Source organism: Onychomys torridus, chromosome 2 (genome assembly GCF_903995425.1).
Source record: "Onychomys torridus chromosome 2, mOncTor1.1, whole genome shotgun sequence".
NCBI classification, from domain to species: domain Eukaryota; kingdom Metazoa; phylum Chordata; class Mammalia; order Rodentia; family Cricetidae; genus Onychomys; species Onychomys torridus.
Window position 1 is genome coordinate 106,151,423 of NC_050444.1, and position 27,400 is coordinate 106,178,822.

General features: G+C 40.1%; 1 pseudogene; it reads right to left on the reverse strand.

Moving 5' to 3' along the window:
* Nucleotides 1–551: 551 nt before the first annotated feature.
* The window catches only part of LOC118577920, a 59,271-nt pseudogene continuing 32,422 nt past the window's right edge, over nucleotides 552–27,400 (reverse strand).

Below are 27,400 nucleotides of genomic sequence, written 5' to 3' on the forward strand. Positions count from 1 at the left end.
TAATTCACTTGTGATTGCTTACCCGCTAGACGCCCAATACATATTCTGAGTATAGATGTATAAAATAATACCCTTCAATCACTTTGCATCTGGTCAGTGGACTTAACTAGTCAGGGCACTTAGTTAGGTAAACAGCGATGCACAGTGTTCTTTGTTTAGCATTGCAGTCTGGAATTTAAGTCAGAAAATTCAAATAGAGAGAACTGCAAGCAGACTGGTGACTTGAGAGCGGGCTAGCTCTCCGGTCCCTGCTGCCAATTCTCCCATACATTGGCCACTGGGACCCTTATAATACCCAGATAGATGAAGAGTGACTAGAATAACTTAGATTTGAAAGGGCAATTTCTAAAGGTGAAAAAAATCAGTATAGCCCGTCGGATAGTAAATTTGCTCTCTATTCTAAAATTCTCAATATGTCTTTTAGAGCATTAGAAAACAACAACAACAAAAATGTGCTATTGTACAAAACTCCACTATATTTGATTCTCTTATTGTCTGTAATAGAATCAGAAAAGTGAATCTTGGGAATCATGTCATTGAAATTTTTGACTTCACACGTGAGTCAGCAAAGCCCCATCAGATGCAGGAACGCGAGCTGAGTCACACAGCCAGTGACTGAGCAGCTGCATGTCGGCAAACTGGCTTCTTAAGTACACTTTGCTCTTTCTAGTTGCAGTGTTTTTCAACTTAAAATTATATGCCTTCCATGTAAATAACCTACAAATTTGTAAATTTTAGGTTACGTTATAGCAAAAAGGTGCTCAAGTTGGAACCAAACACTGTAAAACTGGAATCTTGTTCAGTTCAGCTACTGACTGAGGAGAGGAACATGACACACCTATTTATTCATTTGTCACATGGTGTTGAACACCTGCCCTGACTCTCTGCCTTTTACCTCAGGTACAGAAGACAAGTAGCAAGCAAAAATCTTTCATTCTTCGTAAGTGTAATTGAAAATTAGCAGATGCTGGAACTGGTCAGTCAGCCTGGTGGTTGAGAACACTTTCGCTTTTGCTGAAGACACAAGTTCAGTCCCCAACACCCAAATGGTGGCTGAAAACCATCCCTAATTCTACTTTCAGACGTCCTCTTCTGAACTCTGAGGGCACTAGGTATATATGCACATACATGGAGGTAAAACATTTATGCACATAAAATAAAGTAAATTTTAAAAATTTAAGAAAATAAGCATATTTAGTATGTCAAGTGTGATGCATCTAAGTAGAAAAATAAAGCTGAATGAGGAATCAGAATGACAGAAAGTTTTATAAAGGGTATTATTAAATGTCTCTCTGAGAATACTAGCTATTTGATACAGGGGACAGTAGAGCTTTATGTATCAGGCTTCAACTCTTTCAGATTTTACCGTAAAAACTGACCAATGAGCCTTGGCTTTGTTTTCACTCACTGAGGTAAGTCCGGTGACATCCCCATGTAGTTGATGCAGCTGATGAGAAAGTTGAAGAAAAACTTACTCAAAGCCATGAGCTTTGAAGGACACAAACTTAAGACAGTCAGGTCTAAGCCCAGTGTCCTCAAACCAACATATTCTACTTGAGACAAGTTTTCAGGTTACACTCATTTAAAAGAAATTAAGAATTGCTATATATTTGGGACAGAATTTATACCACTAGATCCAGACAGACCATATTTGGAGATTTTAGCCCTTCTGTTAACACTGTGTGTCTGTTGGGGTTGGCTGCTGTTCCCTGTGCCTCCTCCTTGCCTCACACTGAGGCCAGTTTGTTTGTATATGCTTTTTTTTTTCCAATGGAACTTACGTTGGAACTCTGATAAACCCCCTTTCTACTTTTGAGGTTGGTCTCTGAATTGTGCTTTTTGCCTTTGTCTGCAAAAGGAATTCATGAGACAAGGTATCTCTGTACAATATGTCAGTGTGCTTCACAGTTCCCATTCAAGTATAAAAGGAATGCCCAGGAAAGGCAGATGGAGTCAATTTTCTGCATGGGAAAATGGACTGTAACAATCATATACCTCTAGTGATGGCTTCTAGAGATGGAGGATACCAGTCACATCTAAAAAGCCTCAGTCATTTAGTTCCAGGGAACTGTTTTTGAACCTGCACAACAGGCTTGACTGCTCTGTTCTCTTCATGGAGCTTCATTTTAAATTGCCTTCGATACTGCATTTGTTCAAAGTGTGGACCGCAGTTCACTGTGGCAAAGAGCTTTCATAATAGAACCACCCAAAAAAGGCTCAGAAATGAGCCTTGAAAGAAAAGAGAAAGAATGGATTCTTACAGCTATATTCTGCAGAATTGGAAGTTGTATCTATAAGAAGAAATCTCCCTCTGGGCATGGAATCAGTTCTGATTCAGAATTATTCTACTTTGGTCAGGTAGCCTACCACACTGAGTTTGGTTTCCTTAAAAAGTGTCCAGAATTATTTTATGATAGCTATAAAAAAAAGCATGCACTAAATAGAACTGTTTAAAACTGTTGAGTAAATATGCAGTTCAGTGTACTTCCTCTAGTGGTAATAACTCATATAGGTGCTGTGACAGACACTGCTATAAAGTAAAAATCAATCAGGTAAAGGGTCACCCACAAGCTAGTGTCTAGGTGGGATGTGAGGGAAGCTGGAAGATTGAAGCCAGGATCCATAATGTTCTGAGCTCCCTAGGTAGAGATATTATCTTATTCATTTCCATATTTCAAATGTGGATCATAGCGCATATTATATAATAGTTTGTTTTTATGGGCATCTGAATAGCTTGCTTCTGCTGAGACTCAGTAGGAAATCTGATAGTTAAAGGAGATTATCCAGCTTCAAAGTAAGTGGTCCTACACTGATGAATGGAGAAAGAGATAAAACTAGAAAATAGGCTAGACAAGGTAGGAGAGCTGAGTGAGCAACACAGCAGTGATTGAGAGCCGGAGGACCTTGGCTTGGGTATGGCCAAAAAGATTCCTCTCCTACAGACATTAGAGGCAGCTGCTGTGTTATAGGTGCCCATGCTGAGTGGCCTCACAGTGCTCAAAATGCTGTGATTATTGGGTTGGTTGCTCATTTTCACTAGCCCTTAAAATAACGTGTATTTACAACAACTTCCCACAGAACTAGTTCCATCACAACATAATAGAGAGCTTGGCAAAAAGAGTTGCATGAAGTAAATACTGTCTGACTATCACCTAATTCATGATTCTCATGAGTCCTGTGTCCTGATTAGCTACAGGACCAGTCTTTAACCTGGATCCAGTTTCTGTTAGAATATGATGATGGTGAAGGTGATAATGAACAGGATCAGGAGAAAACAGCTAAAACCTACCGAGCACTTACTATGTGCCTAGTACTATGCACATATTTGCTAATTTTGATACCATCACACTTTCCTAATTTTTAAAGTAACAGAGTGTACAGTTTACGGTGTGTACTATCTATGAGCAGTATTGTCCTTGCTGGGCACATTTTTGTCCACCATGAGCAAAGAAGGAAAAGGTTACTGTGTTTGTGGTTACGTATGGTAATTGTGCAATGCTAAACTATGTCTGTGTGGTGAACAAATGCATATTCTCCTCTGATTCTTGCAGACTTGAAGCAAGCAACTCACCTGCTCTTAACCTTTACTGGCAAGAAGACTCTAATTGCATCTGCATCCAAACTGTTGCTGGAATTCAGAAGATACACATCCAAATTACTCCATTCACTGTCTGAGCCAGTGAGCAACCTGTAAATATAAAGTGTTCTGGACAGTAATCACACTCAGAAATCTGCGTCCTTTCTTACAGGCAGTCCCCATGCTGCAGTTAGAAAGTCTGTGATTAACAAGATGAAGTTACCGAGTACACGCCCTCTTCATCTTCTGCACTCTAACAGAGACATTCGGTTCTTTGTCTCAAAGCAAAATGAAAGTTGTTTTCCTTTCCACCACTGTATTAGTTCCCTTGATTAGAGAGTAAGAAAGCCATTGGTCAATTTCTGAAGTGTGAATAAGCAAACACACATGCACACACACACACACACACACCACAGAGAGAGGAGAGAGAGCTGGGTTTGTTGAACAGACATTGTCCATTCCAGAACGATGACACAACTTTGAGTTAAGAATAGCAAAGAGAGAGAAAGTGGTCACACACGGAAAGAGCTCACCACAGTCTTGCTAGTAAACTCCCATATTCTGGATTCAGGGCAGGGTCTTCTCAAAGCTGATGACTGTCATCTCAGAGATGTGCCTTTAAGTGAATTGGAAAAAAGCCCTGAAGAGAAAGCTTGCCTTTAGTGTCCCCCACCCCCCACCTTTGTCCTCGGTGATTGTAGGCACAGGGCTATCATCTCCCCATCTCTCAGTCTCCTTTCCCGGGTGAAGTTGCTTTGTTTTGGTGTCTCTGGGAGGCTTGCCAACTTTGGCCTCAAAGGTCCAAAAATGATGAGATAGAGAGTTCCGAGACTGTGTTACACTGGCTCTTCTTCTCCAAGCTTTTCTTTGCTGATATCCCTGCCTAGTTTGACATCTTCTTTCTCTTGGGTAGAGCCTCTTCAGCCAGAGATATTGAAGTCATATAATCAGACAGTTGGCAAAATACCAAGAGTACTCAAACCCAATTTCCAACGTAGGAATCTCTCACAGCAACTTCAGCTTACTGTTATATGCACATTCTTCACAGGAGAGAATTCCTTAGCGCATTAGGTGCTCATTTCATTTAGTTTATAGAAAGTTCTTCCTCATGATCTTAGATCTTATACTTTTAGCTAATGAAGGTATGTCACATAATTATGTGGTAAGTATATTCCTTTCTCTCCTCCATGACTTCTCTGTTTCAGACTTAGAACACCTTTCTTTCTGAATATTATGGAGAAATTAAAGTGTGGAAGTGGACAATGATTATAAAAATTTACAAACTGATAAGCTTTACTTGGTTCATTCATTCCTTCACAAACTAGATTATGCCACGAACCAAGGCTTTACAGTAAATTCTGGGAATATATGATAAGTATTGTCCTTATAGAGTTTATAACCCAGCAAGAAATACAAACATGAGAAAGATTATCCTATCGTGTCAACAGAATCAGTGGGCAGTGGGGAGCAACTTCACACACCAAAGAATTGTTAGACTCAGAGCAAGGGGTATGGAGTCTTCCAGGATGAATCAGTGTCTTGCTGGGCCCTGACCTTTGCTCTGACAAATAAGAAACCCGAGGAGAAACTTAAGCTGTGAGTCAAAAGGTTTCAGACACTTTGCCACCCTTGTCACACTTAACCATACTGCCTCAGATGGTAAGCACTGCCTCCAGGTAGGGCCCCCAGAGTCTGCCAGAGGCTGGGTCACCTCTGTATTTGCTCTGGACAATCGATGGTTACATCCTACTGACTCATTTGCTTGAATGGCCAGCTTCTCACTCTGAATTGTGTGATACAGACCTGTGGTCAGTGGAAAACAATCCTTGCTTTGCTTCAGCATTTTGATCCTAGTTAGCTACACAGAGTTTAGCTACAAAAGACCCCCAGGTCAAACTTAGACATCTAGAAATGATTTGTTTTCCTCCTCCATTTCTCCATCATATATAGCCTGTCCGACCAGAGACTTTGGATTACAGTGGGGTTTGCCTCTCCTCAATTCTATACTTTTTCTAAATGTGAACTTGGAAACAGTTTAAAATAAGTTAAAATAATGACTCAGACTGAGAAAACTGTAACTTACATCATTTGCAAGGCTCCTCCCCTGTGGTTGGGAGCCACTGTCATGCGCCTTTATAGCCCAAGTTGAAGCTTATTGTCATTAGGTCATAAGAATCTATCTTCAGACGTCATCAGATGATCTTTTTTATGAGCTCTTGCTTTGGGGTGTTAAGGTTCTCTGGTATTTAACTTCATAAAATGACTGCCAGGCAGGCATGATGACAGATGCCAATAATCCTGTCACTTAGGAAGTAGAGGCAACGGAATAAGGACTGGAAGACCAGCCTCGACTCCATGAGACCCTGTCTCAAATAAGATTCCTGAACTTAACTCTTAAAAAAAAAAAAGAAGAAAACTAACTAAATCCTTAACAGTGTGATTATAAATAAGTCAAGAAGAGTCCTATTTCTCTGATAAAACTATGAACTTTAAAGTGTGTTTGCAGGTATGAGTTGGGGCCTGCAAAGACTGACTCTGAGACTTGCTTCAATATTTCTCTGTGTGTGTGTGTGTGTGTGTGTGTGTGTGCGTGCAGAGCTCTGGAAAGGAATCTAGTAAGATTCATATAATTTATTCCTTTCTGGGGTGTGGTAACTTCTCAGTCATTATTAAAAATGTTAACTTGACATTTATTACAATTTTTGTTTAAATTCCAATCTCTAATGAATTCTCCTTAGTGAAACCTTTGAGACCAAACAAGTCTGAAGCTATTTGCTCCTCTGTAAATGGGAGAATGTTTCTATCTTGCAGTATTCTGTTCAGACTAACTGTCCTAGAGAATACTGAAAACCAAGCTAGCTACAGCTCACAGGAGACCCTTATAACACTGAATTCTGTTCAGTTTTACCATCTCATCTCAGACCAAAAGAGAAAGACTTTTTCTAAAGTATGTGTGCATTTAAATGTGGTTATTCTGTGTTGACATGAGTCCCTACAGTGTGCCAGGATATTAAAATATGTAATGGATGAATTTCACATGTTATGCACCTTTCAGTAAGTCTTTTTGGAAACCAACATGTGTCTGGTATTGTGAACGGCACTGGTCACACAGAATAAAACTCTCTTTGTGCACTGACAAAACACAATGAAACTTCGTGAGTAAACCCTCTGGAGACTATTTCATTACATTTTACCAGTAGGTCTAATTCTTACTGCTGCACTGGTCAAACATTAACGCTCCAGAAGCAGAGACCTAAGAATGCGCTATGTGGCAAAGTGAGTCAGAGAAAATAATATGCTTATGGAGCCAACTGAGAGCAGAGACGAGGGTCCGAATAATGTCATGGCTCCATTAACAACAGTTTCCATGTTGCTCTACATGTGATGACATGATCCGAACAAGATAGTTCCAGTAACACAAACCAGCCATTTTTTTTCCTTGAAAGAATTGCTTATTTACCTCAAGTCATGCAGATTATTGATTACTTTGCTTTCTGTGGAATGCTAACATTCCTTGAAGCAACCCTGCTTCCAACAGCAAGATCAATTCTCATGGGTATGTTCTGACGATCTTATAATTCAGATATTTCTCTTACATTTATTTTCCACCTTCAAGATATATGTTCTAAAGACTGAGAAATTTGATTTTAGAGAATCATGGTGAAGGAGGCAATCATCTCCTGACTACTAGAATAGGAGCTTCTATTCTATGATTGACACAATTCCAAATTACTAATCGTGAACACCACTGGACCTTCTTAAAATAATCATTAGCTTCCTACCACTTGGCAAAATCCTAATTTGAAGAGCACTTCTAGAGAGACAGTCATCACTTATCTCAACTGACATGTTTCTGATCTTTTACCAGGATTCCCGGAATAATCAAATTTTCAATTATTTCTGCTCATTAGTTCCCAAACCAGACCTGATGCAGGCAAATCCCATAATTCCTTTGGACACATTTTCTTCCTGAAGAACTATGGAAACATCTGTAATCTGGAGTACACAAGGGACATTTCTACACTATGATCAAATAGTCTTCTTAAGTGATCTATAGAAGATTATATAAGCACCATGGCCTGCATTCTCAAGGTTCCCTATCTTCTTGTTCATTTTCATACATGACTTTCTGGGAGCTGTTTTCAGAGCCTGATAAGTAGATCACTGGTAAATTCACCTTTCCAGTTCTAAGATATGTCTATGTAGGAAACCAAACAGAGCAGAAAAATTAAACAAAGAAGAAAAGCAAGGGTCAGGAAAAGAAACACAGCAGAAGGGTTGGGAGAAAGAAAAAAAAAACTGAATAAAGGTAAAGAAAGGGGAAATTCTAGGTCAGCTCAAGTGTGTTTTAATTAATTCACTCATTTTCTGAGTCTCCTGAAAGGTATCCCATCTTTGCACCAACACGTAGATTTGGTCTCAAGTCAAGGTGTGGGAAGTTTTCAAAGAAACCTGGGAAGTGACAGCAGACTGTTGTAGCTTCTGATCACAGTAATGTGACACACTTTAACACTGGATCATTGTTAGTTTAGCAGTAGAAGCCAAGGCAAACACTCACAGAAATGATACGGCCAGCAGCCTGATTAAATCTAAGGTAACAACCACACCTGAGTCTGCACCTCCAGCCAGATCCATTTCCACCATCATTTCCTATATTCTCCTGTTCCCACCACTCTGTGCTCCCGACATACAGTACAGTACATATTTCCAGAGGAATACACAGCTCACTTAACCTCTCAGTGTATAAACAGAGTTGTGTGGGAAAGTCAGAAGTCAACTTGGGCTTCTGTCTGGAGTGAGGAAAAATCCAAACCATCCAGAGAATGTAACATGAAATCTGAACCTGATCTTAACATGTTGTAAGGTACCGTGTACTTTCACCTTGTATATATTTGCTTACTGCAGTTTCTAAGCACCTTTCATGTTGACCTTGTTCCCCTAGTCTTCTCATTGGGACCCAGATAGAAAGGAATGCCAATGATTTCTCCCTTAAATAGACAGCTTCACTCTCCTTCCCTGAACATTTAAAATTAAGGCACTGACAGAGCATCCATGTAAAGTGAACAGCAAGAGTTGCCAAGTGCTGGAGGAACTAATCTCTCCCAAATTAAACCATCTACAGTTTCCCTGACCTTGTAGAGGATTTTTTTTCCCTGCTCTGGGAACCTCTCACAGCGCTCAGAGCATTGTCTTTTGTGTTCTGGCTTTGCTTTACCTTTAGAAGAGAACCAGAGAACACCATTAAGCTAGTGAAGAGTCTCAGTTATTCTTACAACATTACTTTACTCCCTGTAGCTCACCAACTAGCCCAGGAATTCATTTTACTGATTTATTTGGAGTGAGTGAGAGGCAGTGTGGAGAAAAAGGCTGGGGACCGTGGGAAAAGATTGCCTTTATAATGTTCTCATCATGCCATCATGAAAGCTTTACTTGAACACCGCTACTGCTGAATTACAAAAACAGCCTTCTGGGAATAGAGCTTTGTAACAACTTGCCAGAGAGCAGAAAAACTGCACGAGAATTACTCCAGAACATATGCATTTGTACATTTTTTTCTTTGCTACCGTTATTGTGGCTTGTAATACACTTTCACATTCACTAGTTCTTACTGTTACCGTGTGTTAGACTGAATTTCCAGTTGGACGTACAGGGAAACCTTCCAATCCTAACCACCCACAGCCTATCAGAAGACAATGTAAAATTAGATGTGTCCTCACAGACTTACTGCACACTAGTCTGGCTGTGCTCTTGTTTCCATGTCAGGTTCCTGGATGTGGTGTCTGTTCACGTGTATGTGTGCAGGGGAGACACAGGTGTGTGTGTGTGTGGGGGGTCAGTTACTGCTGTATTTCAAGGAGTTTCAACTACACATGAGAAATAAAAATAATCTCATTTTAATTAGGAGTAAGGGTAGACCAGTTACTGACTGTCCACTGTTAGTTCACTTTGAAAAATTGGAATCTAACACCCCTGAACTATGGACTTAAGAATAAAACACACCACTATCCATGACTGTGAATGAAACTACGAACATGGTGACAATATGTCCATCAGGAGGAACTCTTCTGTGTCACTTCTCATTCACTTTGGAAGAAGCTCCATTTGATTTTAGGTTAGCCACAGACTTTTTTATTCAGCCAGGCTGCTCTACTTTCCCTATTCCTATAATGTGCCTTGGAGCCTCAAACAGGAAAACAGAGTCTAGAAATATGAGAAAAAGTGAAAATCTCATACAAGAGCAAATACACTCAAAAGAAACATTTGAACCCAAATGTGTGCACACACGCCTGGATCCAGACTGCGAGAGTTCAAATACTGACTATGCCACATGACTTTGAGAAAGGTGATTAAACTTCAGCTTTCTTGTCTGAGGAATGGCCACATTAATAACCTCTGTTTCACTGAGCTGTCTGAGTGTGAAGTGAGTGCATGCACATGAGATGCTTCAGACTGATGGCTGTGCAGAGGCATTCGACTGGCTTTGGGGAGATGTTGAATTAGTGGCCAGAAATTACTGGGTTTTATAATTGTCTAGTTCACTCATATATTAATTGCCTAGAAGTCTCAGGTTAGCCCAGTTTAAGAACTTGGTTCCTATTATTACAGAAAACAATTTACGGAGTGTTGGCCTAGGAAACATTTCACTGTATATGAGTAGTTGGAGTTTGCACACTGTTGCTATCCTAGATCCTGTCATCTACTTCCTTGCCCAGTCTGTTCTTCCATAGTTCTTGCAAATCTGTTTCTTGATTTTTAAGGTGGAGTTTTAACAACATATATTGATTAGCTATTCAGCAGTTGTGGCCTCCTTTCTACCTTCTCTGATTGCCAACATTAGGATTTCTGGCAAGTTCTCTCCCTTGTATTCTGTTCTCTATAACTCCAACCTTTCTATATGCTCTCTATCTGCCTCTCTCCACCTTTCCTTCCTCCATGTCCTCCAGTTCCTTCCTCTGGCCTGGTGATGGAAATAGACCTAGTGACAGGGACATGAGGAGAGGCACTCCAGTTCCAAGAGCTGCAGAATGTAGTGGTGAATCTCCTCTATTAATTCTAGAAAGCATTGTATAGAGACAGCTAATTACACCTAAAATTTATGACCCAAAGGGGATTTGTATGAAGGTAACATTTTCCTTGAGGTTAAAACTATTTTCATTATTCTAATTTCTTACAGCAACAAGTTAGGTGGCTGGTGATATTTTTTTTAAATATATTACCTTCAAAGGAGACAGAAGTTTCCGAGATGTTCCTAAATTTATTCTTTGATATTAGTTTTTCATATTTACTCATGGCATTCTTTTAGAAGTCTATGCCATCGGAAGATTTAAGAGATACATTATTAAATTATTCTCCAACTTTTTACTGTTGAGTCAGCTTTTCACTCCAACTTTTTTCTTTTAGACATCTACATGCCTGCATTCAAGCTTCATGTTACCACTAACCTCAAGCCAGAGGCTAGAGAGAATAATGGAGCTTTCTTCACTGATCAAGGCTGAGTAATGCAGTAGTTCACCTTCCCTGGGGCTCTTTGCATGTTGTATCCCCACCATCTCTGGTCTGTTCTGGAACTGGTCCAGCCCTAGCCTCCTGACTGCATGACCTGAATGCACTTCTGCCAGAACCTAAGACTTCTGTCTGCATTGTTAACACTGAGTTCTTCCTTCCCTAACACAGTTGTGTGCCAAGTGTCTGTACTATGCTGGAGCTTGACTTCATGATACAAATGAAAGACTTGATCTCTGCCCTCCAGGAGCTGCACAACTAACCAAGAAATCAGAAGACAAATGGTGACAATGTAGAGTCACTTTATAACCGAGGATCAATTGGGTGCCCAGAAGAACTGTCCTACACAGCCCTGTGATTGGCAGGATACTTCGAGCCTTTGGGGCTCTCTAATAGAAGTACCTTTTTTGTGGTCGAGAGTCTAGGCCAGCAGCATATTCCCTCCTAATAGCAGCATGATTTGGATTGTTCCTTTACTGTTTACTGAATGTAAAAAAATCTTTCAAATTCTTCCATTTACCATCAGTGGGGAACAATTTTCCCTTCCTTAGCAATCCCATAAGACTCAACATGCCTGTGATACTTACTGAAGCTTAACTTGCCTCATAGCTATTTAAATGAGTTATCTTTCTTCTCTCAAAGTTAGAAAGTCCCAGAGAGCATAATCTCTGTTCCCCTCAGTGTCTTGAATATAACTGATGCTTAATAGACATTTTGAAAATAAATCAACAAAAGAAACACTTTCTGATGAAAGGTCCTGGGTGTGCAATATCAGCATCTACCTGCTATGACTCATTTCCTGTTGGTTTTAGATTCTACTACCAGAGTGATTCTAGCAGATACCAGAAGTTCTTATCCATGCATAATATGTAAAAGAGAAACATTATAGATTCTGATTATTTGCCTTTATTTTTAGTAAATGTACCATTCTCAGAAAACCTGTGGTTTATAGTTTTACAGCTTGCGGGAGAAGACATAATAAAAATGCCGGGGAAGATGTCTGCAAAACTACTTAGTCAGCATGTGTAACCTTGACCTTGAAGACCAAGTAAAACAAGTGAAAATTATGAATATACAATATTTAGTGGATTTCTACAGGAGTGCTTCTTAGTAACTTTAAACAATGAAAGGGGCATAAAGTGGATATTTACATAGAATTGTGCCTCATGGTAGCCTGTCCAGTTGCTTTCAAGAAGACTGCTTTGCACCTGTAGGCTCTGGTGACTCTGTCATTATTACCCCCATTTTACTGATCACAAGCCGGGGTTTGGGGAGCCAAAATAACTTGGGCAACATCCCTTGTTGAATGTGTAAAGGACCTATGATACAAATCCACTACTATCTAACCCCAAATCCTGTCCTCTATACTGCTTATGCATCAGAAATGTCTTTGGGATGATGGGCCACACTAGTAGCAGCTCATGAACTGTGGACTGGTAGCTGTGGAGCCCCCATGGGACTTGACTAGGCCCTCTGGATAGGGAAGACGGTTGTTTGGCTACAACTATTTGGGGGGGCACCCAGTCAGGGGGACTGGGATCTATCCCTGGTCTATGGGCAGGCTTCTGGAATCCAGTGCCTGTGGTGTGACACCTTATACAGCGTTGGTGCAGTGGGAAGGGGCTTGGACCTGCCTAGGCTCAATGTGACGGCCTCTGCTGACTTCCCATGGGAGACCTCGACTTGGGGGATGTGGGGATGTGGGGTGGCTTGGGAAGGAGGGATGAAGGGGTGGGAGGAGGGAGGAGGGGGGTCTGTGGATAGCATGTGGAGTGAATAGAAAATTTCTTAATAAAGAAACATGAAAAAGCTGGGCAGTGGTGGCACACACCTTTAATCCCAGCACTTGGGAGGCAGAGGCAGACGGATCTCTGTGAGTTCGAGGCCAGCCTGGGCTACAGAGTGAGTTCCAGGAAAGGCGCAAAGCTACACAGGGAAACCCTGTCTCAAAAAACCAAACCAACCAACCAACCAACCAAACAAACAAACAAACAAAAAAGAAGTAAGAAATGTCTCTGGGCTCCCCAAAGTAGATGCTGCGGACATCTCATTGTAATATATTTTAATGTATTATAAGTAAAATTAATAGTCTATTCACTCTCAAGAGGTAGTCCTTTAGTGGCTACATCATTGTTTGAAGCTTTTATGCATCATGATTTGCAGGTTTAAAGTGGAGGCTCATAATTGAGCTAAATGGCCTTGGAATGTAAGGTAAAAGGTTCGCCTGACAACCTGGGGAATCCACAGAATGAATTACCATCCCATCTGAAAACATTAGAGTTAGGGTTTGGCAAGCTTCTGAAAGGAGCCTGCCCACCTAGTGATGCCCACCCTTCTCATAAGGGGCTGAGTCAATGGGATGGGAGGAGGAATTCAGATGGCTTACTTAGTAACTTACCTTTTCGAGCATTCAGTTCTTTCTTAAAATAATAATACCTTGTTATTACTTCTTTGATAATTTCATACAATGTATTTTGATCGTATTCACACCTCCTCCTCCACCTCATTCTTGACAGACGCACCCCTCCTCCCCAATCCCCTCTCCTCTTCTTCTTTTCCTTTTTGAAGGGACCCTCCAAGTCCAGTCTGTGCTGCGTGGGTGCAGAGCCATCCACTAGAGCATGGTTGAGCTACCACATCCTTAAAGAAAGCTGACTCTCTTTTCCTGAGATGTATCAACCACCTATAGCTCCTCTGCTAGAGATGGAGGCCTGTGATCTCCACCCCCATCCTGGAATGTTGGCTTGATTACGTGCAAGTCTTACGCAAACAGTCATAGCTGCTGTGAGTTCATGAGTGCAGTGGTTCAGTTACACACAGAAGACACATAGGTCCTCTGATCTCAGACTCACACAGGCTTTCTGCTCTCTCTTCCATGATGATCCCGAAGCCTTGGAGGTGGGGAGAATGGTGACATAGACACACATCTGTAGCTGAATACTTCCAGACAGTTGTTCTCTGCATGTTGGTCAGTGGTGTGTTTATTCATTAATTACTTTCCACTGAACACAGAAACTTCTCTGATGAGGTGTGAGAGCTGCATTAATCTATGAGAACACAGATACAGATTTATAGGGCAGTTTGCTATTGTGTCTGTTTAGCAGAATAATCGAAGTAGGTTTAAGGGACTATTGGTAGGGAGACAGGAGAAACATCTTAAGGGTGGGGGTGATAGTGGAACACAGATGATATGAAGTGGGAGAGGAGAATAATGAGGAGGTTTAGGTGGAGAAAGGGATAGGTGCATAGGGCAGATGAAGGGCAGGGGAAGAAATAACTGACACTAAGGTTGTTTAAAAAATTATATGGACATTTTCTTTTGAGACATTGGCTCACTGTGTGGTCTTGGCTGGCCTGGAACTCGCTCTGTAGACCAGGCTAGTCATGAACTTACATGTTCATATAAAATTGGAGTCACCACATATAGGGGAGATTACTCCTCCCAGAAGCTATGTTGCCAAATAAAAAGCCTAGTGACAAGTGTGTGATACCTCCTCTTAAGTTTTAGTCAGGGGTGACCCTGAGACCCCCAAATAAATACAGGATATTGATACTGTTTTTAGTTGGCCACCAGAACTTGACAGTAAAATCCTACAGGTGAAGAAACCACATTTATTGGCCACAGAACATGGAGAAATCAAGTTGGTATTGACTAGGGTATTTCTTGTCCAGTTGTAAATCTTATGAACTACAATAATGACCAGTGTGGACAGATTAGGCCATGGATGCAATTAGCAGCATGAATGTTACAGGAGTAACCAACCACTTTATAACCAGAATTAAGGCCTACTACATAGGAATAAATGTCTGTCTGGTACAGTAAATCTTATGGAGAATCCTATGATTGGGGAGTTCATAGACCCCTGGGGTGAACATTCAGTTATTTTAGTTATGAAGTGAGTAAAATGATAGCATCTTCTTCAAGTAGATGTAAAATGGCACGACACATATAATGTGCTTATCGAAATGCCTGAGTAAATATGACTTACTTTAACTATCCTTAAATATAAATAGTCATTAATTCAACATTGAATCAGTAAATATTTATTATTACTGAAACTGTCAGGTAATATGAATACAATAAATACAACAGTGACCAACAAATATAAGACTGTTGATCAATGAAAATGCAAATAACATGAGATTAATTGCAATGCTACATTTACTGAGTGAACAATATCAGTAGGTGCTTGTCCTGTCAATCACACAAGTTAGAATTTTTAACACCAATCATGAATGAAGAAACAGCCTCAAAAATAACAATTTACTTAGCCAAAGCCGGAGAGCTATTAACTAAAGGATCTAGGATTGACTCTTGTGTTATTGGTTCTGGGGCCAATGCTTTTTCACCACACCCTAGACATTCTTTTAAGTGTTTAACACAGGAATTCTCTCCTATTATTTCATATGGTGATATATTGTATAACTTAATAAACTTGCCTGAGAATCAGATGACAGAGCTGGCTGCTAGATTAGACATAGAGGTCAGGCAGTGGTGGCACACACCTTTAATCCTATCACTCAGGAGGCAGAGATTCGTCTGGATCTATGAGTTCAAGGCCACACTGGGCTACATGGGATTGATCCAGTATAGTAGAGAAACAGAGCCAGGCAGTGGTGGCACACACCTTTAATCCTAGGAAGTAATATGGCAGGGCAGAGAAAGGTATATAAGGCATGTGTGCTTCCCAAGCAAAGGCATGAGATCTCAAGTGCTGAGATTAAAGGTGTGTGCCACCACTGCCTGACCTCTATGTCTAATCTAGTGAGTGGCTCTGTCCTCTGATCCTCAGACAAGTTTATTAGGGTACACAATACATCACTACAATTTCATGTATTTTCAGAATGATAGTTTTAGAGCATAATGATGATTGGAAAAAGTAGTGGTAAGTAACCTGATGCAAGTAATGCTAAAATAAGAACATACCTGCTACCACACTCCCTTCAATTCATTCATTAATTTCTTCAACAGATGATTATGAAATTTCCATGTTTACTCTATATCCAAAGGATATAATAGGTATAGTTATTACAGATGTAGATGGGTATAGTATATAGTCTATAGTATAGAGAAAATGAAAAGAATTTATATGCAGGTTGTTTGGGGACAGGCTTCAGTGCTTGCTGCACAGCATGGGGGGTAAATCTGGACCCCCGGCACCCATGTCAGAAGTACAACTCCATCCTAGTCCCATGTTCAATAAGAGACCCCCGCTGGCTCCCACACACATGGATGTATGAACTTCACCCAACCTAAATTTGAAAAACTCTTGTGCTCATCTTTCTCCTTCTTCCTTGGTGGGCATGGCTTTCTTCTTGGATGTATCATTGGGATCACAGCAGGAAACAGACTTCCTCTCAGACTTGTGAAGTAGTTTTAAAGTAGGTTATTTGCATTGTAACAAGCTGGTTAGAGAATCTAACACATGACATAAGGAAGCCCTTCCACGCCTCTGTCTGTAGCTTTATTAGAGATGAACGTGAATGAGGGCAGTGCAGGAGGGACATTTCCCTGTGCAGATGTCAAATCAGTGGGGAAGCTGGAAGCACACTACTAAAATGAGCAAACATGGGTGTTCCACACAGTAGTTCCTACACAGTCTGTCTCTACATCTTTTATTATTACTTCCCTTTCCTGCACAGGTAAGAACACAGAGGCTGAAGGGCGTTGTTACTGTTTGTCTTTCTTTAATTCCTAATGATTTTCTCAGTGTAGTCTCTGCTCACTTCCTCCACGTGCTCAGTCCTTACTAGCAATCCCACTTCTGCCCTTCCCAAGAACGCCACACCTCGTGTTCAGGAATCTTTCTTGAAGTCTTCTGGTTTGGGTATTTGACTTTTTTGACTCTATTGAGCTGGGTACATTTTCATCTCATTTCAAATTAACTTAGCAACACCCACACTCATGAATAACAAAAACTTAAATGTATCAAAGCATATCACTGAAGTTCTTCTGGATAAAACACAAGTCTCTATACAATTCTCACCTGCATCCTTCCTTATTTTTTCTGGACTGATCAAAGCAAAGAGCGACTTATGTTGCTTCAGCTGGAAGAGACTTTTCCTAATTTCCTCTTAATGACACCCTGTTCCCATTTCCTCCCTGCAAGAGCGTGGTGGCTGTTTCTGGAAACTTCATGGTATCCTTGCTGGTTCACTCACTCTGCCTTTGCCTGGCTAGCACTGCAGTTCTTCCTGGCTTCGTCACATCATTCCGTCCCAGCCTTTGTTGGCTTCCTTTATTCTGCTAAAGCACCAATGAATTCACTTTATTCTTTAGTAACTGGTCATTTTGACCTGTCATCTCTTGTGGAACCAACTTGTGGGAAAACAACCTCTTGACTCTTGGCTATTTCTGATGCTCCATTAAACACACAACAGTGTGTTGAGCTTTCATGCCTCTCAAAGGAATCTGAGAGGGCTGAGTGAGCTGGGAAGAGGCTGTCTCCATTCTTTCTGTTTAGATCTACCCTGGTTACTACATGTGGGCAGGAGTTCCTTCTTCTAGATTACCTTCAACTGGAGTGCATCTTCTCTGGTGTCCGCATTTCCCTCACACTGTCAATATTGATATTTTTTTGTTTCCTTAAGCCAATATCTAAGTATAATTTGTCTCCATAAATGTTTACTTCTTTGAGAGCATATATTTGTTGAGACTTTTGCTGAAAGAATGAAAACTTTTCTAAGGAAAAGACACATAATTTTTCATCATTTAAAGAGATTCCAGAAGCTTCTTAAATATTGTAAGGATACCACAGTGCACACTATCACCTGGGTCCAGAGCTCATGTCTGTATTATTCATTGCTGCTTTCCCACAGCCAGAGAGTGACTGCCTCCGGTGTTGTCAGAATCAATTCTTCAGTTAAATAAACTAGTATCTCCTGTTCTTACCATTCTCCCGAATTCTAACATACTTTGCCAGAGCACATTTCAGTGCCACATCATAATCTTGAACTCAACATACCCAGGCTAAAATCATTATTTTTCACTTGCTCACTTTTACTGGTTTTGTTCTGAAAAAAAAAATTCTCTTCAATTTTTTTTCAAAATATCTTTATCATATTTGTTTCTCTTCTCAACTACTCTGTGATGTTCCTTGCCTCTCCAGTCTTCCTTTTTCTCAAAAACAAGAAACAAAATAAAACCCAGTGAGACAGAAATATCAAAGCAAAACACAAAAACACTGGGTCTGTTTGTGTTGGCTGATTACTCTGGGGTGTGGGTTGATATTTCCAGTATCACTCTATTAGAGAAAACAGATTTTCACAATCTCAGCAGGTATCAATTGCAAATAGATTCTTGGGTGGGGCTGGGACTTTATATCCACTTCCCCTTCTCCGTGCTGGGATTTTATCTGGTTTGAACCTGTGCAGGTCTTGTGTATGCTGTCACAGACTCTGTGAGTTCATATGGATATCAACCCTGTTGTGGTTCCTGGTTGTCACGGAGTGGTTCCTATTCTACCTTTACTGTATTTCATTCTCTCTCTTCTCTACAGCTTTTATCCTCACTTAGTCTTTCAAAGCCTGCAATTCTGTCTCCACAAAGTACTCACTTTCCTAGTCTTTCTCACCACCTGAAGAAGAAGATATTTTTGCTCAAAAATCAATCCTTCATTCTTAGCATAGGTTTTAGGGAGCCATGTGTAATGCCCTACCCTCAAGTACCTAGTTGATTGAAACTTTGGTTGAAGCTGAATGAATCTGAATGAATTCAGGGAGAAGAGATGCTTCAGTCTGTAAAATGCCTGCCATGAAAGCTTGTGAACCTGAATTCAGATCCCCAGAATCCAGGTTAAAAGTCTGGCACATTGGCATACATGCCTGTAACACCAGTGCTTGTGGAATGGTAAGGGAGAGATGCTCATTGGCCAGCCAACCTCGTTGAGTTAATGAGTTTGTTTTAGTGAGACATCCTATCTCAAAAATGTAAAGAGGAAAGAAAACTAGTATCTACCTCTGGTCTTCATATGTGTACATCCATATGCTCATATAGCCACACCTACACATATGTGAACAAAACAACACACACAGACACACAAACACACAGACACACAGACACATAGACACACACACACACACACACACACACAGAGAGAGAGAGAGAGAGAGAGAGAGAGAGAGAGAGAGAGAGAGAGAGAATTAATTCCAATTTACTTACAATAATTTATTTATTGAATGTAGGATATACAAAAGCTGCAGAGCTCTGAGACATCACCTTCAACCATTTGTGGTGGTTTGAACATGAATGCACCTGACCATGAGCTCATATATTTAAGTACTTGGTCACTAATTGGTGGGGCAATTAGGATAGATCAGGAAGCATAGCCTTCTTGGAAGAAATATGTCACTGGGAGTGGACTTTGAGGTTTCAAAAGCTCACACCAGACCCAGTTTCTCTCTCTGACTGTGTGTCTGATGTAAGATCTTAGCTACTGTTCCAGCACCATGCCTGTCTTCATGCTGCCATGCTTCCCACCATGATGGTCATGGACTCATTTTCTGAAACTATAATCAAGCTCCCAATTAAATGCTTTTTTTAAAAAAAAATAAGCTGCCTTGGTCATGATGTCTCTTCACAGCAATAGAACAATAACTAAGACACCATTGGTCACTGGAAAAGAGAGAAAAGAGCAACATGTCATTGAGGAAGATACTATAGTCAGCTACTGAGATTCCAAAGTAAGTATCTCTGACTCTCCAGACTTTCCACCTCTAGGTTTCTTTCTATTGGAGAAGTCTGGCTGTATTCTTTCTGTTTGGTGTTGCACAATGCTCTTTCCTCTCAATTTTGTTGCTCTTGTGAAATACAGCTAATGTAAACTTTCCCATGTTTTGAAGTGCAAAGACCAGTGGTACCAAACACATTCATAATGTACAGTCATTAGTGCAAATCCATCCTCATACCTCTTTTCATCTTGGAAAACTGAAACTCTAGAATCTTTAAATAATATCTCCTCTTATTCCCTGACAACCAATATTCTAAGTATCTCATATAATCAGAGTATATAGTATTTGTCTTTCTTGTGACTGTCTTATTTCCCTTAGCAAATGTCCTATGATTCATTCACACTGTATTCAATGACAAAATTTCCTTTCTGTTTAAGCTTGAAAAATATTCCATTATGTACATTCACCACATCTGCCTACCCAATCACCAGTGAACACTTGAACTGATTTTATCTACTGTGAACAATTCTGCCAAGACTGTGGGTATATGAATATCTCTTTAAGATCTTTATCGTTTTACCTCTTTGGGTTTTCTCTTATACCAAGAAGTGGAGTCATTGACTCTCACAGTAATTCTGTTTGGTTCCCTGAAGAACTACAATGCTGTTTTACATAATGCTGTACCAATTTACTTGTCAACAGTGCTCAAATGATTCCTGTATTATTTTCTGCCTTTCTTAGTGGTGACCATCATCATGATCACTAAGAGATAGTCTCTCACTATAGTCCTAATTTTCATTTCTAATAATTAGTAATGTTGGACATCTTTTCCTATACTTATCATCTATTTGCATATCTTTGGGGAAATGTCTACTTGAGCCTTTTCCTTTGTTTTTAATCTGATACTTTGTTGTTGAGTTTTAGAACTACTCTTTGCATTGTTGCTATTGGTCCCTTAGATGTACAATTTGCAAATATTTCCTTCTATTTGTGGTTGCTTTTCTACCCTGTTGATGATTGTCTTTTGCTGTACATAATTATGATGTAGTGTTCTGCCCAATCTCCTTCTCTTTTTCTTTATTTTCCTCTTCCTTTGCTGACGTACACAAGAAATCATTGCCACATTTAGTGTTGAAGGGCTTTTGTGCTGTAGTTTTAACATCTTATATTTGGGTGTTTGATCCATTCTGAGTTTATTTCCATATTACAACCTCACTCTTGTGTGTGGATAGCCAGTTTCCCTGTGCTGTTTGTTGAAAAGATTGTGTTTTCCCTACTGAGAGATCTTGGCATCCTTGCAGAACTTCATTCTATTCTCTTGCTTTCAGTCTATTGTTCTGTTTTTATACCACCAGCACACTGTTTGATCCTTTCTGCTGTATTTTTCTTTTTCAAAATTGTTTTCGTTTTTCAGCATTTGATATTTTTAAAGTTTTTGTAACCTTAAAAATTACTTTCCTGATTTATTTGCTTTCCTTGTTTCCTTATGGGGCCCTGTGTTGAAATGCTTTTGATCTTAACTCAATTTCAGCTATGATAACAGACACTATATTCTATTTTTAGGAGTTGAGAGACAGACACATTATATATGTAAGCTATTGACAGAACTTCTGAACTCACACACATGAGATTGTAAACAAAGAGTGAACATGTGAGATTTAGGAGAGGTAGGACCAGGTAAAAGGGTACCCTATCCATGAAAGGAACCTTCAGGGATCCGTACAATGCTGATGTAGGAAACAATAATAAAAAGAGAAAGGGTACTGTAATGTCGAGAGCATACAGGTTAGATTTGTCTAAAACACAAACTTTGTGCTCCAGAACTCTAATAACCACTGATAACCAATTTGTTCAGATTTTTCTCCTCTCTGCCAGCTTAACAAATTTTGGTCATCCAAACAGTACCCCAAGATATGAAGACATCATTTTTACTAATGAGTTGTCATCCACCATCTGACCAGGAAGTATTTATGGGAAATACATAAAGTTTAGTACTCTTGTCAATCTGTTATTGAAGTAGTCTTTTGTCAGAAGGTGATGACATAGTCACACCTCTTGGCAATACTGAGACTATTTGGCCTTCTAACTGACTCCAGAGTTCCCTTGCTAATAAATGAAGGAAGAACAAATACCAAGGACAACTGCCAATTGGGTCCACGGTTCTCTTACTAATTCAATCGACTCTGAAAACTCCTGGGCAATGATTCTTAACTAAAGAATAACTATCATTCCACCTGCCTGAACAAAATATTTCAATGATCTCCATTTACCTACTGAATAGCATTCAAACTTAACCTCTTAAAAACTCTGTTTATAGTTTACTAAAGAAATATAGTGTAAATTTAATTGTTGGCCCATTCTTACCCATATTGTCACCTCTGAGCAATGCTGCCTCAACATCTTTACAGTTAATAAACTGTATTAAAATCTTGCAAAAGGGTACTGAAAATTGTACTTATAAGCTCACACAGTATTCAACATAAAGCACATGATATGTGTATTACATTCTCGCTTTGTAACTAGTAAGGGGTGGGAGGTAATTCTGCTGTGCAAACATGACTTATGAGCTCCAGGCTCATGGATTAACTTTCAATAAGAAAGTTCTTGAGTCCATAAATTAATTTCAAATAATTAAATGAGTTCTAACAATTATATCCCAAGGGTTTCAGATGTCTATATTTAATTGTGCATGGTATGTGAATTTGGAAGAAAAAATGATTAATGTCTTTTTAGAACAATATCCTTCTTTGTAGGACAGTTTGACAGTCCCCTTTCCACTTTGTCTTCTCTACTTTAATTTTTGAATCAAGATATTTCTTTGAACCTGGGGCTTGCTGCTATTTAAGGTAGACCAGCTGGCTGGCAAGTCCCTGGATCCATCTGTCTCTGCACCCACCACTGGGGCAATAGGCACATGCCTGGCTTTTAAATGGACACTAGAGATCTAGACCCAGGTCTTTCTTCATGCTTCCACAATAAGTACTTTACCCACTGATCCCTCTCCCCAGTCCCCAGTGATGGTCTTCATGCTTGAATACTGGTTGTGGATGGTGATAGGCTGATAGTGACTATGTTGTCTTCAACATGTGACTTCTGAGGTCACCTGGGATCCTAATATCTAGTTGGAAGGAAAGAAAGAATACAAATAAAGAAGGCACACCTCTTTTTTAATGACTATGGTCTAGAAATGACTACTTGCAATGCTCTATTTAAACAGAAATGCTGGGACATGCAGTGCCTTGCCATGCATCCTCTTTACATCAACAACCCTAAACCAAAGAAAGGGCACAAATTACTGTAAATAAGTCTTCTTTTTCCTATATGAGCACTTCATGAATAATGATTACATGTCTTGGTACAGTAATAGTCAATGAATGGATGGAGAAGGGGCTTACTCACCTTCAGTGTTCTGTTTCTTTCCCCACAGAAATGGTTCTGGTGCACCTTTTATTTTCAGTAGCCCCTATTTCCTACTTCACTTTTATATTGGGAATAAATGCAAATCATTTGTTGGGTTGAGTTTTCTGAACTCAAAAGTCCTCACTATAAAGTGGGAAAGATCATGTGGGTTTAATTGGTGCAGATGTGTACTCAACCTTGGGGTAACACACTGCTACACATGTGTTTTGACAAAGATGGTTTAATACTCATCAGTCTCTTTCCCACCTCTAAACAAATATAAGCATTTAGCTAGCACAAGACAAGTACAAAATACATGATTTTAGGGCATTTTGTTTTTTAAGGATTTGATCCCACCAAACTGCATGTGCTAAGTCTTACTTAATGTTGATACACGCATTTTCCTGTATCCCTTTTCACATTCACTCTGTAATTGGTCTATGTTTTACACTTTCATGTTCTAGCAACTAGCCTAACCTGTTTTGTTTTGACTTTACTCTTTCTATTGATCTCCTGAGGCCAGTTCCTGGTCTAATAGTGTCTCTGCTAGCAGAACCTCAGGTGGCTCTCTGAAATTCCTTTCATCTGCTTTATTTCAAATGATGTCATGTTCTTTTCTGACCAGTTGTCCTCTTGATTTAACTCAGACCCTGTAATTCTTTTTCTTTCTCTTAGGCAGAGATGCTGGAACATGCAGTTCCATGCCATTCATGAAGTCTCAGGCTTCGGCCAGCTCCCCCCCATCTCTGAATTCCTTGGTTATTTTCTCTTTTTAAATAGAGGGTTTCATACATGCATATAATATGTTTTGATCAAATCTATCCTCTAGTCTTTCCCTTTCAATTATTCCTCTACCAGCACTTTTTCCTCTGGAGAGCATGGACAATTCTGGCCATCTTCTGGGCTTGGGGGGCACTAAAATCTCTTAGCAACTTTACCTCAAACCTGCTTGCAATGAGATTGACAGCTTCCATCTGGAGCCACAAATAGAATGAGCAGAAAATGAGGTCAATGCAGGTAAAAATGTGCATATCAGACTTTTGCTGTTTCTGGGCAGCTATGTTTTATTTAACAAAACTTGGAAACATGAAAAGAACAGCCATGGTAAAACAAACTTCTGACCATGAAGCCTCAGAGGTCAAGGTGCCAGCACCAGTTGCCATAACCACCTCAGGCTTCAGCTAGACCATGACTATCTCTAGTAACATGTTCAGAAATGATTTCTCCAATCTTCCTTTCTTTTCAGAGAGTTCCCTGATAACCTTCTGATACCTGCCTTTTCTGTCTGTGTGAGCCTAAACCTTTTCACTTCTAACCAAGATACTAACACACTTTTTCTTATTCAGTTCATGATTTCTTATGATGTAACAAAAGGCTATTGACTTCTAGCTACATCACTGGCTTTATGTCCTGGCCCTTCTATTTTAGGGCAAGAGGTTTAGTTTTTGTGGGCCTTCTCATAAATAATATTAGTCTTTTCTAATTCTATGGTCTGATGAATATTCTTTAAAACCCTTTTTCTGTTATTTGCATAAGAATTCTTAGAAAATAGGCCCTTTTATGAGCTATGTTTACAGATTTAGTAATAAACAATCCCACCTCTCCCTCTCACAACTGTATTTTTTTAAATATAGTCTTGCTATGTAGCCCAGGCTGGTGTCAGACTTGAGATCCCCCTACTTCAGCCTCCTGAGTGCTAGGATTACAGGACAATATAGTTGGCCCTCTGTGTTCACAGGTTCTACCTATGTGCACATTCAAACAATCATGAATCAAAAATGCATGAACTGTTCAATATACACTAGACATGTGCAGAATTTCTGAATTTTCATTCTTCTCTAAATAATACAGTTGTTTTGACAGTTTTATAGTGTATTAAGTAACCTATAGATGATTTAAAGTATGCAGAGGGTATGTATGAGTTGTGGGCAAATACTGCAGAATTTTACACAGGAGATTTGAGCGTCTGTGACTTTTAGTGTTTTCAGAAGGCACACCCTGGAACTAGTTTTTCATGGACATCAATGTGTTCTCTTTTCCCAAGGCCTTCCATGAGCCTTGGCTTTCCTCCCCAATATTGTGCATGTCTGATGACTATTTGCATCTTGCTTTTGTTCTATGCCTTAGAGTTCTAACCGTGATAAATATCCTTCTAAGAAAATCACTCCCAAGTCTGGAGTCACCAGTAGAAAAGAATCTCTTGGCCTTAAAGAATCATGCAATCTTCTTTTTTGTGTTCTGCTCCCAGTGGCAAATATTCCCACACATCAGAAAGTCACAGAATATAGCAAGGTTCAAATGAGATCACTCAAATGAAAAGTAAGATTGACTGAGAAAATACTGTCTGATAATTATTGCCCAATAATGAGTCTCCAAAAAATTTAACTACTAATGTTACCCTTGCCAAGTAAAATGCACACTGGCCTTGGGTAGCTATATACTATTGGGATGCTGGGAAATAAGCCACCGTGGAAAATATGACTGACCTGGGATTGCCATATTGTAAGGAATTCCAAGCTAACCACATAAGTTATATGGAGAGAAGAGTAGTGAGAAGGAGAGGAGAGGAGGAGGAGAGGGGAGAGGAGAGGAGAGGGGAGGAGAGGGGAGAGGAGAAGAGAGGAGAGGAGGAGGAGAGGGGAGAGGGGAGGAGAGGAGGAGGAGAGGAGAGGGGAGGGGAGAGGAGAGGAGAGGAGAGGAGAGGGGAGGGGAGGAGACGGGAGAGGAGAGGAGAGGGGAGGAGAGGAAATTAGAGGAGAGAAAAGGAATGAAAAGGAGAGGAGAGGAAACCCATGTTTTCCTAATATCCAAACAAAAGAGCCAGATGTGCTCATTTAGCCCCAGCAGACACATAAAAGAAGAACTGAGAAACCCAATTGGAAGTGTAAGCCAAGGCCCTGACTGAGTCCATCTCTATCTCCAGTTGAGTTGCTACATACCATGGAGACAGACATGAGATATTTTCTTTCTGCTCTGCCTGAATATTGATCCCATACCCATGAACACAATAAAACAGATATTGCTTTTTAGTGTTAAAATTCAAGAAGATGTGTTTAGCTATTAGTAACAGTAACTGAATGTTTTCATCAGATGAATGGATGGAACCTGAATTAGTCACTTCTCTGTTGCTGTGCTAAAATATTATAACTTAAGGCAATTTCTAGAAGGAAGGATGGAATCCATTTTCCTGGGGAAAGCATAGCACCAGGTGGCAGGACAAGGAAGATGGTCACATTTCATCTACACACAAGTAGAATAAGAACAAGATGTGGACCAATGGTATAATCTATCAAAGCCCATCCACAGTGACATACTTCCTCCAGCAAGGCTGCACCCCCTAAAGCTACCCTAAACTCTCCAAATGGGGACCAAGTGTTCAAATACATGAGCTTTTGGGGGACATTTCTCATTCAAACCACCACAAAACCTTTACTTGAAAGAGTGTGTTTGTGACAGTTCATAGTAACGTATAGGGCTTCACTTTCCAATGTCAACTTACATACAACAGAACATGCCTAGCAGCTATGTAGCTGCTGCATTGCCTCATCTGCTGAGGATGTTGCTAATAAATCACAGGCATCACTCTCCTGAAAGTGAACTTCACCTCTTGTCATTGGAGTTGTCTGGGAAACAAGTGCTGTGTGTACAAGTGATGGAGCCTCATAACCACTCTGCTGTGACATTCCCCTTCTCTTCTTCTTTAAAAGGCCTGAATCAAATGTGTGTATAGAGTGAGTGTGGTAGTTTATGCCTGTAATCCCAGCACTAGGATGTCTACACTAGGAGGTTATGGTGGAGGATCTACCCTGGGCAATTTTGCAAATTTCAGGCTAGAGTAAGCTACAGAGTAAGACCTGTATCTTAATTACTTTTTATTGTTGTGAAAAGACACATGACCATGACAATTTATAAAAGGAAACATTTAATTGGAAGCTTGCTTACAGCTTTAAAGGGTGAGTCCATGAAGATCATGGTGGGGAGCATGGTAGCAGTCAGGCAGGCAGGCAGGCACAGTGCTGAAGCAGTAGTGGAGACCATACATTTTATTGGAGGGAGGGAGGGAGGGAGAGAGGGAGGGAGGGAGGGAGAGAGAGAGGGGAGAAAGGAGAAAGAGAGAAGAGAAAGGAGGAAGAGAGAGACTGGCCTGGCATGGGCTTTTGAGACTTAAAAGCCCATCCCCAGTGACACACCTCCTTCAAGAAGATCACTCTTCCTAATCCTTCCTAACTGGGAGCCTAGTATTCAAATATA